The sequence below is a fragment of the Lissotriton helveticus genome, chromosome 3_2, assembly GCF_964261635.1.
Source record: "Lissotriton helveticus chromosome 3_2, aLisHel1.1, whole genome shotgun sequence".
Taxonomy (NCBI): Eukaryota; Metazoa; Chordata; class Amphibia; order Caudata; family Salamandridae; genus Lissotriton; species Lissotriton helveticus.
This window is the reverse complement of record NC_136062.1, coordinates 484,304,221-484,317,636: the sequence shown is the minus strand read 5'-3', so window position 1 is coordinate 484,317,636 and position 13,416 is coordinate 484,304,221. Positions and strand designations below refer to the sequence as shown.

The 13,416-nt window shown below is 47.1% G+C and overlaps 1 pseudogene across 1 annotated transcript in view; it reads left to right on the top strand.

The window, feature by feature from the left end:
* Positions 1-3,430: 3,430 nt before the first annotated feature.
* The window catches only part of LOC144826373 (uncharacterized), a 33,626-nt pseudogene continuing 23,640 nt past the window's right edge, over positions 3,431-13,416 (top strand). The window contains exon 1 of the transcript XR_013609807.1: positions 3,431-3,525. The product of XR_013609807.1 is annotated as an uncharacterized LOC144826373 (transcript). The remainder of the gene's footprint in view (positions 3,526-13,416) is intronic.

Here is a 13,416-nt window from a genome sequence, read left to right as displayed (position 1 = left end):
ACTTTCACGGCCTTCATTCCTTCTGTCCCATGGCCTCTCTGTTTACTTTCACAGCCTTCATTCCTTCTGTCCATGGCCTCTCTGTTTACTTTCACAGCCTTCATTCCTTTTGTCCATGGCCTCTCTATTTACTTTCACGGCCTTCATTTCTTCTGTCCTATGGCCTCTCTATTCACTAGCTTGGCATTCATTTGTTTCATCCCATGGCCTTTCTATTCACTTTCACAGCCTTCATTCCTTCTGTCCCATGGCCCCTCTGTTTACTTTCAGAGCCTTCATTCCTTCTGTCCCATGGCCTTTCTATTCACTTTCACAGCCTTCATTCCTTCTGTCCCATGGCCCCTCTGTTTACTTTCAGAGCCTTCATTCCTTCTGTCCCATGGCCCCTCTGTTTACTTTCAGAGCCTTCATTCCTTCTGTCCCATGGCCTTTCTATTTACTTTCACAGCCTTCATTCCTTTTGTCCCATGGCCTTTCTATTCACTTTCACAGCCTTCATTCCTTCTGTCCCATGGCCCATCTGTTTACTTTCAGAGCCTTCATTCCTTCTGTCCCATGGCCTTTCTATTTACTTTCACAGCCTTCATTCCTTTCCTCCCATGGCCTTTCTATTTACTTTCACAGCCTTCATTCCTTTTGTCCATGGCCTCTCTGTTTACTTTCACAGCCTTCATTCCTTCTGTCCATGGCCTATTTACTTTCACAGCCTTCATTCCTTTCCTCCCATGGCCTTTCTATTTACTTTCACAGCCTTCATTCCTTTTGTCCATTATCCCTTCCCTATGTATATAGAGATAACTCTAATCACTAGTATATGCAGTAGACCTTTGTACTCTCTGCCATTCCTGTGTGACTCTTAGAGTAGATCCATTCGTATCCCTTCCCTATGTATATAGAGAGAACTCTAATCACTAGTATATACAGTAGACCTTTGTACTCTCTGCCATTCCTGTGTGACTCTTAGAGTATATCCATTCGTATCCCTTCCCTATGTATATAGAGATAACTCTAATCACTAGTATATGCAGTAGACCTTTGTACTCTCTGCCATTCCTATGTGACTCTTAGAGTAGATCCATTCGTATCCCTTCCCTATGTATAAAGAGATAACTCTAATCACTAGTATATGCAGTAGACCTTTGTACTCTCTGCCATTCCTATGTGACTCTTAGAGTAGATCCATTCGTATCCCTTCCCTATGTATATAGAGAGAACTCTAATCACTAGTATATGCAGTAGACCTTTGTACTCTCTGCCATTCCTATGTGACTCTTAAGAGTATATCCATTCATATTCCTTCCCTATGTATATAGAGATAACTCTAATCACTAGTATATGCAGTAGACCTTTGTTCTCTCTACCATTCCTATGTGACTCTTAGAGTAGATCCATTCGTATCCCTTCCCTATGTATATAGAGATAACTCTAATCACTAGTATATGCAGTAGACCTTTGTACTCTCTGCCATTCCTATGTGACTCTTAGAGTATATCCATCCGTATCCGTTCCTTTGTACTCTCTGCCATTCCTATGTGACTCTTAGAGTAGATCCATTCGTATCCCTTCCCTATGTATATAGAGATAACTCTAATCACTAGTATATGCAGTAGACCTTTGTACTCTCTGCCATTCCTATGTGACTCTTAGAGTAGATCCATTCGTATCCCTTCCCTATGTATATAGAGATAACTCTAATCACTAGTATATGCAGTAGACCTTTGTACTCTCTGCCATTCCTATGTGACTCTTAGAGTAGATCCATTCGTATCCCTTCCCTATGTATATAGAGATAACTCTAATCACTAGTATATGCAGTAGACCTTTGTACTCTCTGCCATTCCTATGTGACTCTTAGAGTAGATCCATTCGTATCCCTTCCCTATGTATATAGAGATAACTCTAATCACTAGTATATGCAGTAGACCTTTGTACTCTCTACCATTCCTATGTGACTCTTAAGAGTATATCCATTCGTATCCCTTCCCTATGTATATAGAGATAACTCTAATCACTAGTATATGCAGTAGACCTTCGTTCTCTCTACCATTCCTATGTGACTCTTAGAGTAGATCCATTCGTATCCCTTCCCTATGTATATAGAGATAACTCTAATCACTAGTATATGCAGTAGACCTTTGTACTCTCTGCCATTCCTATGTGACTCTTAGAGTAGATCCATTCGTATCCCTTCCCTATGTATATAGAGATAACTCTAATCACTAGTATATGCAGTAGACCTTTGTACTCTCTGCCATTCCTATGTGACTCTTAGAGTAGATCCATTCGTATCCCTTCCCTATGTATATAGAGATAACTCTAATCACTAGTATATGCAGTAGACCTTTGTACTCTCTGCCATTCCTATGTGACTCTTAGAGTAGATCCATTCGTATCCCTTCCCTATGTATATAGAGAGAACTCTAATCACTAGTATATGCAGTAGACCTTTGTACTCTCTGCCATTCCTGTGTGACTCTTAGAGTATATCCATTCGTATCCCTTCCCTATGTATATAGAGAGAACTCTAATCACTAGTATATGCAGTAGACCTTTGTACTCTCTACCATTCCTATGTGACTCTTAAGAGTATATCCATTCATATCCCTTCCTTATGTATATAGAGATAACTCTAATCACCAGTCTCTTCTTTATGTGACTTTACATCTTGTACATTTTCAATTTTTTTCTGTGTGTATCCTTTTTGTAACGCATGTAATCCTAAATCCTTATATTTTGCAACTGGTCCTTATGTAAAGCGCTCTGACACCTTCGGGTAAAGTTCGCGACATATAAATCGCATAAATAAAGATACTCCACTGCCCAGACCGTGCAGACCCCCTCACATCCCCTGGTAATGCCCAAACCCCCACCCTCCTCACATACATTAGTATCTCCCACCCCCTCACATATCCGGTGGTGTCCGTCGCGTTGCATTGTAATCCCCCCCCCCCCCTTTGCAGGTGTATACAGTGTAAACTGGCCCAGTGCATCGAGGCGCTTTACACCAGCCCGTCACAGGGAGGCCTCCGTCTGGAGGCGCTGTGATCTGCCGAGGGTCACAGGATGCGGCGCCGGCGCCGAGACTCGGCGGCCCCCTCACAGCCCTCCCCCTCCTCCAGGCCCTCCCGTGCCCCCCTCTCTCTCCCTCCCTCCCCTTCCAGGCTCCCCCCCTCACTCCCTCACTTTCCTCGGGTTCGGCGTCGGTCGCCCCCCCTCGGCGGCTCCAAACTCCGGGCTCGGCCTGGGCGTCCCGCGGACCGGAAGTGCGCAGGCGATGACGTTCCGACCGGAAACGGGCGCCGCGCGCCGAGGCTTGAGGCCGCGGGCCTGAAGGAGGGGGGAGGATACCACAGGCCGGGGGGTGGGGTGCGGGAGGAGAGCAGGATAGCGTGGTTGGGGGGATGGCACAGGCTGGGGGTCGTGGTGGTGGTGTATGGGGGGTTGATCGGATGGAAGGAGGGGATAGCACGAGCTGTGACTTGTAGTCCATTGGATGCCTAGGACTACAAATCCCAGAATGCACAGGTAAATCCTACACTGAATGAGCTATCCATGCAGGGGGCTGAGGACCTCCAGATCTCTCAATACAGCACCGAGAAGAGGAGGGGTTGGGGGGAACTTACACCGTGTGAGGGGGGGCTCTTATTTCCCGGGAGGGAGAGCCTTACACCCCCGGTTCTCACGAGCACCCACAGGGATGGATCTCAGTCCTGCCAAATGTCCACGTGTGATGTGCTGCACTAGGACATGTTTTTCTTTGAATTCTGGTATTTGTAGTCTTGTGTATTCCATTATAAAAAAAAGCCCTACAAATCTTAGAAATCAAACAAAAAAGCATGGCTGGGAGCAGCACCTCACACACAGCTCAGTCAAGACCTTATTGTGACACTGGCAGGACATCACACCACGGAGATGGGTGTAACACAGAGAGAGGGGTTCACAGCAGCACTGCTGGACCCCACAGGGAAAGAGAGAAGATCATCTCCATAGGGAGGGAGAGACGACCATTTCCACAAGGAAGGAGAGAGAGGACCATCTCCAAAGGGACGGAGAGAGGACCATCTCCAAAGGGAAGGAGAGAGAGGACCATCTCCAAAGGGACGGAGAGAGGACCATCTCCAAAGGGAAGGAGAGAGAGGACCATCTCCATAGGAGAGAGGACCATCTCCAAAGGGACGGAGAGAGGACCATCTCCAAAGGGACGGAGAGAGAGGACCATCTCCATAGGAGAGAGGACCATCTCCAAAGGGACGGAGAGAGGACCATCTCCAAAGGGAAGGAGAAAGGACCATCTCCACAGGGAAGGAGAGAGAGAACCATCTCCAAAGGAGAGAGGACCATCTCCAAAGGGACGGAGAGAGGACCATCTCCAAAGGGACGGAGAGAGAGGACCATCTCCATAGGAGAGAGGACCATCTCCAAAGGGAAGGAGAGAGGACCATCTCCAAAGGGACGTAGAGAGGACCATCTCCAAAGGGACGGAGAGAGAGGACCATCTCCATAGGAGAGAGGACCATCTCCAAAGGGAAGGAGAGAGGACCATCTCCAAAGGGACGGAGAGAGGACCATCTCCAAAGGGACGGAGAGAGAGGACCATCTCCATAGGAGAGAGGACCATCTCCAAAGGGAAGGAGAGAGGACCATCTCCAAAGGGACGGAGAGAGGACCATCTCCAAAGGGAAGGAGAAAGGACCATCTCCACAGGGAAGGAGAGAGAGGACCATCTCCACAGGGAAGGAGAGAGAGGACCATCTCCACAGGGAAGGAGAGAGAGGACCATCTCCAAAGGGACGGAGAGAGGACCATCTCCACAAGGAAGGAGAGAAAGGACCATCTCCAAAGGGAAGGAGAGAGAACCATCTCCAAAGGGGAGAGGACCATCTCCAAAAGAACGGAGAGAGGACCATCTCCAAAGGAGAGAGGACCATCTCCAAAGGGAGGGAGAGGCGACCATCTCCACAAGGAAGGAGAGAGAGGACCATCTCCAAAGGGACGGAGAGAGAGGACCATCTCCATAGGAGAGAGGACCATCTCCAAAGGGAAGGAGAGAGGACCATCTCCAAAGGGACGGAAAGAGGACCATCTCCAAAGGGAAGGAGAAAGGACCATCTCCACAGGGAAGGAGAGAGAGGACCATCTCCACAGGGAAGGAGAGAGAGGACCATCTCCAAAGGGACGGAGAGAGGACCATCTCCACAGGGAAGGAGAGAAAGGACCATCTCCAAAGGGAAGGAGAGAGAACCATCTCCAAAGGGGAGAGGACCATCTCCAAAGGAACGGAGAGAGGACCATCTCCATAGGAGAGAGGACCATCTCCAAAGGGAAGGAGAGAGGACCATCTCCAAAGGGACGGAGAGAGGACCATCTCCACAGGGAAGGAGAGAAAGGACCATCTCCAAAGGGAAAGAGAGAGAACCATCTCCATAGGAGAGAGGACCATCTCCAAAGGGAAGGAGAGAGGACCATCTCCAAAGGGAAGGAGAGAGAGGACCATCTCCAAAGGGACGGAGAGAGGACCATCTCCAAAGAAGATTGGACCATCTCCAAAGGGAAGGAGAGAGGACCATCTCCAAAGGGACGGAGAGAGGACCATCTCCACAGGGAAGGAGTGAAAGGACCATCTCCAAAGGGAAGGAGAGAGAACCATCTCCATAGGAGAGAGGACCATCTCCAAAGGGAAGGAGAGAGGACCATCTCCAAAGGGAAGGAGAGAGAGGACCATCTCCAAAGGGACGGAGAGAGGACCATCTCCAAAGGGACGGAGAGAGGACCATCTCCAAAGGGAAGGAGAAAGGACCATCTCCACAGGGAAGGAGAGAGAGGACCATCTCCACAGGGAAGGAGAGAGAGGACCATTTCCAAAGGGACGGAGAGAGGACCATCTCCACAGGGAAGGAGAGAAAGGACCATCTCCAAAGGGAAGGAGAGAGAACCATCTCCAAAGGGGAGAGGACCATCTCCAAAGGAACGGAGAGAGGACCATCTCCAAAGGAGAGAGGACCATCTCCAAAGGGAGGGAGAGGCGACCATCTCCACAAGGAAGGAGAGAGAGGACCATCTCCACAGGAACGGAGAGAGGACCATCTCCAAAGGGACGGAGAGAAAGGACAATCTCCACAGGGAAGGAGAGAGAGGACCATCTCCACAGGGAAGGAGAGAAAGGACCATCTCCAAAGGGAAGGAGAGAGAGAACCATCTCCAAAGGGAAGGAGAGAGAGGACCATCTCCAAAGGGGAGCAGAGAGAGGACCGCCTCCAAAGGGAAGGAGAAAGGACCATCTCCACAGGCAAGGTGAGAGGACCATCTCAACAGGGAAGGAGAGAGAGTACCATCTCCAAAGGGAAGGAGAGAGAACCATCCCCACAGGGAAGGAGAGAAAGGACCATCTCCAAAGGGAAGGAGAGAGAGGACCATCTCCACAGGGAAGGAGAGAGAGGACCATCTCCACAGGGAAGGAGAGAAAGGACCATCTCCAAAGGGTAGGAGAGAGAGAACCATCTCCAAAGGGGAGCAGAGAGAGGACCACCTCCAAAGGGAAGGAGAAAGGACCATCTCCACAGGGAAGGTGAGAGGACCATCTCAATGATGAGGGGTGCCGCTCATCGTGTGCTGCTGCTGTTGTTTCTCACCCTAATCCCGTGGCGGCGAGTGAAGGACGTCGCGGGATCCCTGGGCTTTTGCCGGCGCTTGTTGTTGAGAGGGGAGAGAACATTGACTCCTGCAGACGCCGAGGGACTGCGAGGTCCAGCAGGCTCTCTGGTCCACAGCTGCTGCTTCTTCCCTCGGCGTTCCCGCCCCCCGCCCGAACATTTGAAATACCCTGTACGGCCCCCGCTCATTGTGTGCTGCTGCTGTTGTTTCTGACCCTAATCCCGTGGCGGCGAGTGAAGGACGTCGCGGGATCCCTGGGCTTTTGCCGGCGCTTGTTGTTTAGAGCGGGTTGCGGAGAGGGGAGAGAACATTGACTCCTACAGACGCCGAGGGACTGCGAGGTCCAGCAGGCTCTCTGGTCCACAGCTGCTGCCTCTTCCCTCGGCGTTCCCGTCCCCCCGCCCGGACATTTGAAATACCTATCGTGGCCCCCGCTCCGCAGGTGCTGCTGCTGTTGTTTCTGACCCTAATCCCGTGGCGGCGAGTGAAGGACGTCGCGGGATCCCTAGGCTTTTGCCGGCGCTTGTTTAGAGCGGGTTGCGGAGAGGGGAGAGAACATTGACTCCTGCAGACGCCGAGGGACTGCGAGGTCCAGCAGGCTCTCTGGTCCACAGCTGCTGCCTCTTCCCTCGGCCTTTCCCCCCCCCCCCCCCCGGACATTTGAAATCCCTATCGCGGCCCCTGCTCCGCGGGTGCCGCTCATCGTGTGCTGCTGCTGTTGTTTCTGACCCTAATCCCGTGGCGGCGAGTGAAGGACGTCGCGGGATCCCTGTGCTTTTGCCGGCGCTTGTTGTTTAGAGCGGGTTGCGGAGAGGGTAGAGAACATTGACTCCTGCAGACGCCGAGGGACTGCGAGGTCCAGCAGGCTCTCTGGTCCACAGCTGCTGCCTCTTCCCTCGGCGTTCCCGCCCCCCCGCCTGCAGGGACTTAAACTTGCTTCCATTACCGCGCAGCGGGACGCGCGCGGGAGATAGCACGGGCAAAGGGCGGGCCCTCAGAGGCCGAAGTAGGCTGGGCTGGGCCCACTCATTTTCATTTTACGTTTGAATTTATTGTCCCTCTATCTGTGTCTTGCTTAGACAGTGTCTCTTTGTTGGTTGGTTTTGGCTTTGCACAGTTTTATTTCGCCCAACTCCTTACAACTATTTTATTTATTAGTTAATTTGTATTAAGGACTATATTTGATATCTCCCTTTTTTAAATATAATCATGACAGCTAAAAAGCTTCGTTCAGGGAGACTTCTGATAGGAAGGTCTTGTGCAAAAACCAAGTCTAACCCACTCAGAAACAAGGAGGCCCAAAATCTGCAACTAAAGGGCCAGTGTCAATTATTCCAATTATGGGAGAAGCCTAAAGATACGAACAAACCTACAGATATGGGTGTAGTGTGTTCCCCTGGGGGGTCTTCCAAGCCGACATTGGAGGGTCCACTTGTGGAAAATAAATTAGCCTTGAACTCACCGTTTTGTGAAGAAATTAATCCGACACAACTCACTGCTTCCCCTTTTATTAAATTGCCCGCTCCTAGAGTTGAGTGTGCGCAGCAGCATAATACTCTTACAATGCCCAGGGTCAACCGGATTCAAGAACTAGCAGGTGGTTCCCCCCATAGGGAAGTAGGAAATGAGGACTCTCAAATGCTAGATATTGATCTGGAACTCTGTGGGCGCTACTTAGTAGACGGATCTTTGAAGTTATTCGAGGCCACAAAAACCCCGCTTGGTTCTATTCCCTCGGGTCTCCGACTCTATAGTAGCACCCCTTCAATTAAATCCCAAGATATTTCCTCCCAGTCCAACATCTCAAAAAGCCCTGAGCTGAATTTATCTGGCATTCATCCAACTGTCTTCCCTCGTCCAGAGAGTCTTGATAAACCTATCTCTGAGTCACTGATCGCTTTAGAACATCTGCTGTCCTCTATATTACTGCTATTGGGTAAATTTGTGGGCAGTAATGATTGTGTTCTAGAAACAGTTACCAAGATATTGAAGGTCCTCTTAAATAATTCTTTGGAAAAGATACCCGGTATAGTTCCTCAAGAGGGTTTGTTAGGGCCTAAATCCGGTGGTGATGTCTCTCCAGGATCTAGGCACTTAGACATTCCCCATAATTCAGCCCAGAATTCCCCGCCTGCTTTCGTCAGAAACGAGCTTATATCAAATGAGATTTTATCAGTCCCTAAATCGTCTGCATACAATTGTATTGTGGACTTGGCTCTTGAAGTTGTAGAAGATACCGGCGAAGTAGTTGACTTAAATACTGTTAAAGAGTTTTTTCCTATCTTTGCCCAAGAGACTAAGGAGAAGGGGGAAAAAGAAAAAATGGAAAAGCCAAAAAAGTGTAGAGGAAAAAAGAGGAAACCTATTCGCAGAATAAAAAAAAAGAGGCAGAGACAAATAATTTTTTATGAGGTTTTAGACCAATATGGTAAGAGTGATGATAATATTTCTTTGCCGGCTACTGTTGGGACTGTAGATGGAAATTTGAAGCAGGACCCCAATATGCAAAGAGATGATGCTCCAGCTTCTCTTGTTGAGTACAACGATAACACTTCCAGTTGTACGAATCCCAATTTAAGAAGCCCCATTATCGGATTGGGGAGGTCAACGAACCCTTTTCCGATAGTGAAGACGATAAAATCTGCCCCTGGATTAGCATCTGCTCTTAACCCAACTGCTCCCCCCTTTTTTAGGTCTCGCCCTGGAACAGGGACGGAGACTTATAGTCGGCTGATGCCGGGGAATGAGGGACACAAAACTGGCACGATTTTTAGCAGTCGGATTTGGCTGCGCGAACGCGCACGTTCCGTCCTGCGCCGCCCTCCCAGCCTACTGCGCATGCGCCGCCCTCCCAGCCTACCGCGCATGCATGCATGCACACAGACACAGACACACACACACACACACACACGTCGCAGACAGACACTCGCTCACACACACACCCCCTCCCCCACAGTCACACACACGCACTCCAAGACACATACACACACGCACGCACACACATACACACACATACACAGGCCGCCCCCCCGCGCCTACATGCTCCTCTCCCTCCGCCCGCCCGCCGCTCAGCAACGCACTCACCGGCTTCCTCTCCTCAGCTGCAAGGCCCGGCAGCAGGACTCTTCTTCCCTCCTTCGGCACCGGGGCGCAGGGTAGGCTCCTGCCTGCTCCGGTGCTCCCTGCTCCCAACACGGCTCCAATCGCGGCTCTTCCGTGGGAGGCGGGGTAGGCTCCCGCCCTCCTACTTCCTGTTTCCGGGTGTCGCGCCGGCCTGCCTGACTTCCTGGTCGCAGGCCGGCAGAGTAACGAGGATGTTTTGCGGTATGTATTTATTTATTTAATTATGCATTTTTATATAGCGCAGACTTTACCCGAAGGCGGTATTTATTTATTTATGTATTTATGCATTTTTATATAGCGCGGACTTTACCCGAAGGCGGTATTTCTTTATTCATGTATTTATGCATTTTTATATAGCGCGGACTTTACCCGAAGGCGGTAATGCTTGCCTTAGCGTAATTTATTGGTGGTGTCCCTGTTAGAATTATTCCCACTTTTAGTCTAGCAATGCTTGGCATGATGTTGGCATCTTTGGCATTATTGAGCCCATCCCTGGTATAATGGGACCACAACGTATTGTGGGCATTCTTGACCCAATTGTGCTTCTCTTCACCAGCGGTGATGGTCATCCCTGGCATGCGATGGGTGTTCATGGAATTGGATGTTGATATGTAGACATGTAAAGCCAGACTCTGTCCATGGGGCAGTAATATTCATGAGTACTTGATGACATGGAGATCAAAGATACAACTAAAACTGAAAAGCCATTATTTTGAGAGACTGTCATATTTGTTTTTGGGAATCAGAAATATTTATTAAAATGAAATGCTTGTAATAACAAGCCAATGCATGATTACCAGCTGTGATCGTGTTTTCAAAATGTTTGTAAAGTTGATATTAAAGTGATAATTCATGCTAATTTCTGTAGTCTTATTTACATCTTGTTTACAATTATACTATACTACTAATGTATGTTTACTAGCCATAACTGTACTGTTATATGTTACATTTTAATTACAGTGTTTGCCTTTTACAATCATTTTCTTACAAACTACCTCGTAAAACAAAAATATTTATGGCTAAAATATTTTGCACTGTTTGCACAATATATTTGTGATGTTTACACTTACCTATTTGAAATTAAAATGTACAAATGGACATTTAGTCAATTACCATTAAAAAGTTTAACTTTTTTGCTAAGATATTCTTGTAATCTTTTATGCAAACAAATTTAAATACTGCATAAATAATTTTAACAACAAATACTTTATATGTAGCTTTTTATGTACATAAGAAAACTATAGCATAAAGCAAAAAACATTGCCATTTACAATAATAATAGCTCAAACTTAAATAATGCGAGACCTATTGCATTGCAAATGCTTGTTTGCTTTGGTAGATGATGCAGTATGTCCTAATAAACCCTCGGTAACTCCAATAGAGGATAGTATAGATACGCTGACGTTGGATTTTCTCCCTCTTTTCGAAACTGAATTAATAATGAATAGATCTTGGCTTCTTAAGTGTTTTAAAGAGATGGAGAGTCTGAAGTTAATCCAAACCAGCGACATTGATTTGGTATCAATTTTGAGAGTCGAGGCAAGTTCTTGCACCAGGGTAAGGTTCTATTCCAAACTTATTGTGAACCACATTTTGAAGCAGGCCGAGAGTTTTGAGAGCCGCGGGATTGACGTAATACCCTTTCTTCCCATTTGTAGAGTTGATTCCTTTGATAAGAGGATTCCTGGCTCGAGACAAGCCGGTCCTCCTTTCCCTTTTGAGGACTTAAAGATCTGCCTTTCTAAATCTAAACGCCTAGTAACACATATAATTCCCCCATCTTTATCCCTTAATGGAAATAGAGTAGAAGATAGTCAGCAATGGAATTGGTTACCTGGCGCTCTATCAGGCAAATCTACGGACAATCCCAAATTATTTTCTCATTTTTAGCAATAGCTTAAAAATTATTTCATGGAATGCTGCTGGAATCAATAATAACCCTGAAAAGTTGCAATATCTTTATTCCTTGAAGGCTAATGTGATTTGTATTCAAGAGACGTGGTGTGTGGACAGAATGATTGTGGGGAGGGATTATATCGTCCTAGAAGGAGGGGCTGTCGCTTCTAAGAGGGGACACGCTAAAGGGGGAATTGCATGCATGTTATCTAATCGAATAAAGTGGAATTATTCACACCACTTAGATCCGAGTAACCTTTTTCAGGCTGTGACACTATTTAGTTTTGACAATGTGGAAAAGAAACACCCCCTGGTAATAATAAATGCCTATATCCCCCCGATGACTGTTTTAATGGAGTGTTAAAACAAGTTTTTGTCCATATTAAACAAATTAAGGATACAGTTCCCTCCCCCCATGTAATTTTACTGGGTGATCTTAACTGTAAAGTCTCTAATTGAAGCTTGGATCTATTTAGAAACAAGCTCAAAGAGGAATATTTCCAGATCCCACAAGCTCTTTTTCCAGTAAAAATCGGAACGAATAAGAGAGGGAAATTGCTCCTGAAAGAATTGTCCGAAACCGAGGGTATTATAGCTAATGGAAGGCTTCCCTCTGACACTCCTGCACTCTATACGCATAAATCCAATCACAGTGAGTCGATTTTGGATTATATAATCATTGAATATTGCCTTTTCTATCTTCTGAGGGATCTGGTGGTCTCACAGACTGCATTCAGTGACCACAAGGTAATTACTTGAACCCTTTCTATATTTCCGCCTCCCGCTGATCCTTGGGCTCTTAATGGTGATCAGGTCAATTTTGGTGCTAAAACTGGAAGGTGTTTTTGGAATTCAAGAGCCATGAGGGGTCTGGAACATATTCTAGATATAACACTAAAAGATCTCCATAATTGGCTAGGGGCCGAATTAATTTCCTTTGAGGCTTTTATGAAGGAGGTTACTCTAGGTGCAAGAAAATCCAACTTAATTACAAAAAAGTCCATACTCCCCAGTTCGGTCATCTCCTTAAATATGGAAATAAATAAACTGGTGAGGGAGCAATACTTGTCCAGATCTCCCGAACGATACCGCAAAATAGCCCTCTTAAAAAGAAGGAGACGAAGGGCCAAGATTAAAATAAAAAAAGAAAAAGAGGATTCTTTCTGGATCAATCTGCGAGAGGCCCCAGTAAACGGTCACGCTAGACTATTTTGGTCTATAATCGGGGAGGGTTGTGGAACTACAGTTAGTCCCCGCCCTATCCACATTTCTGAGCAAATCTGGGTTAATTATATTGCTAATTTATATGCCAGTAATGGGCCTACGGCCGAGAATGTGGGATCCTGCAATGATCGTGATCTCCTAATAGATTTCCCGTCCGAAAAAAACATTGAATTGGCCATAAAAGAACTTCGCCTTTCAGGTGCAATGGGGCCTGATGAGCTCCCTATATCTGTCCTGAAGCAGGACCCAGTTTCCTGGAGCAAAATTTTGTTCTCTACTTAAATTTTGTTTCCTGAATAAATCTGTCCCCTCGTCCTGGAAAGGGAGCATATTGGTGCCATTGTTCAAGAAGGGAGATAGGAACGAACCTAAGAATTATCGGCAAATCGCCCTTCTTGATGCAATTGGTAAAGTTTTCTCTAAATGTCTCCTATATTCTATTAACGACTGGGTTGAGAGGAATCATATATTACCTCTAGAACAGACAGGTTTTCGCAAGGGACATGGCACTTTGGACAACCT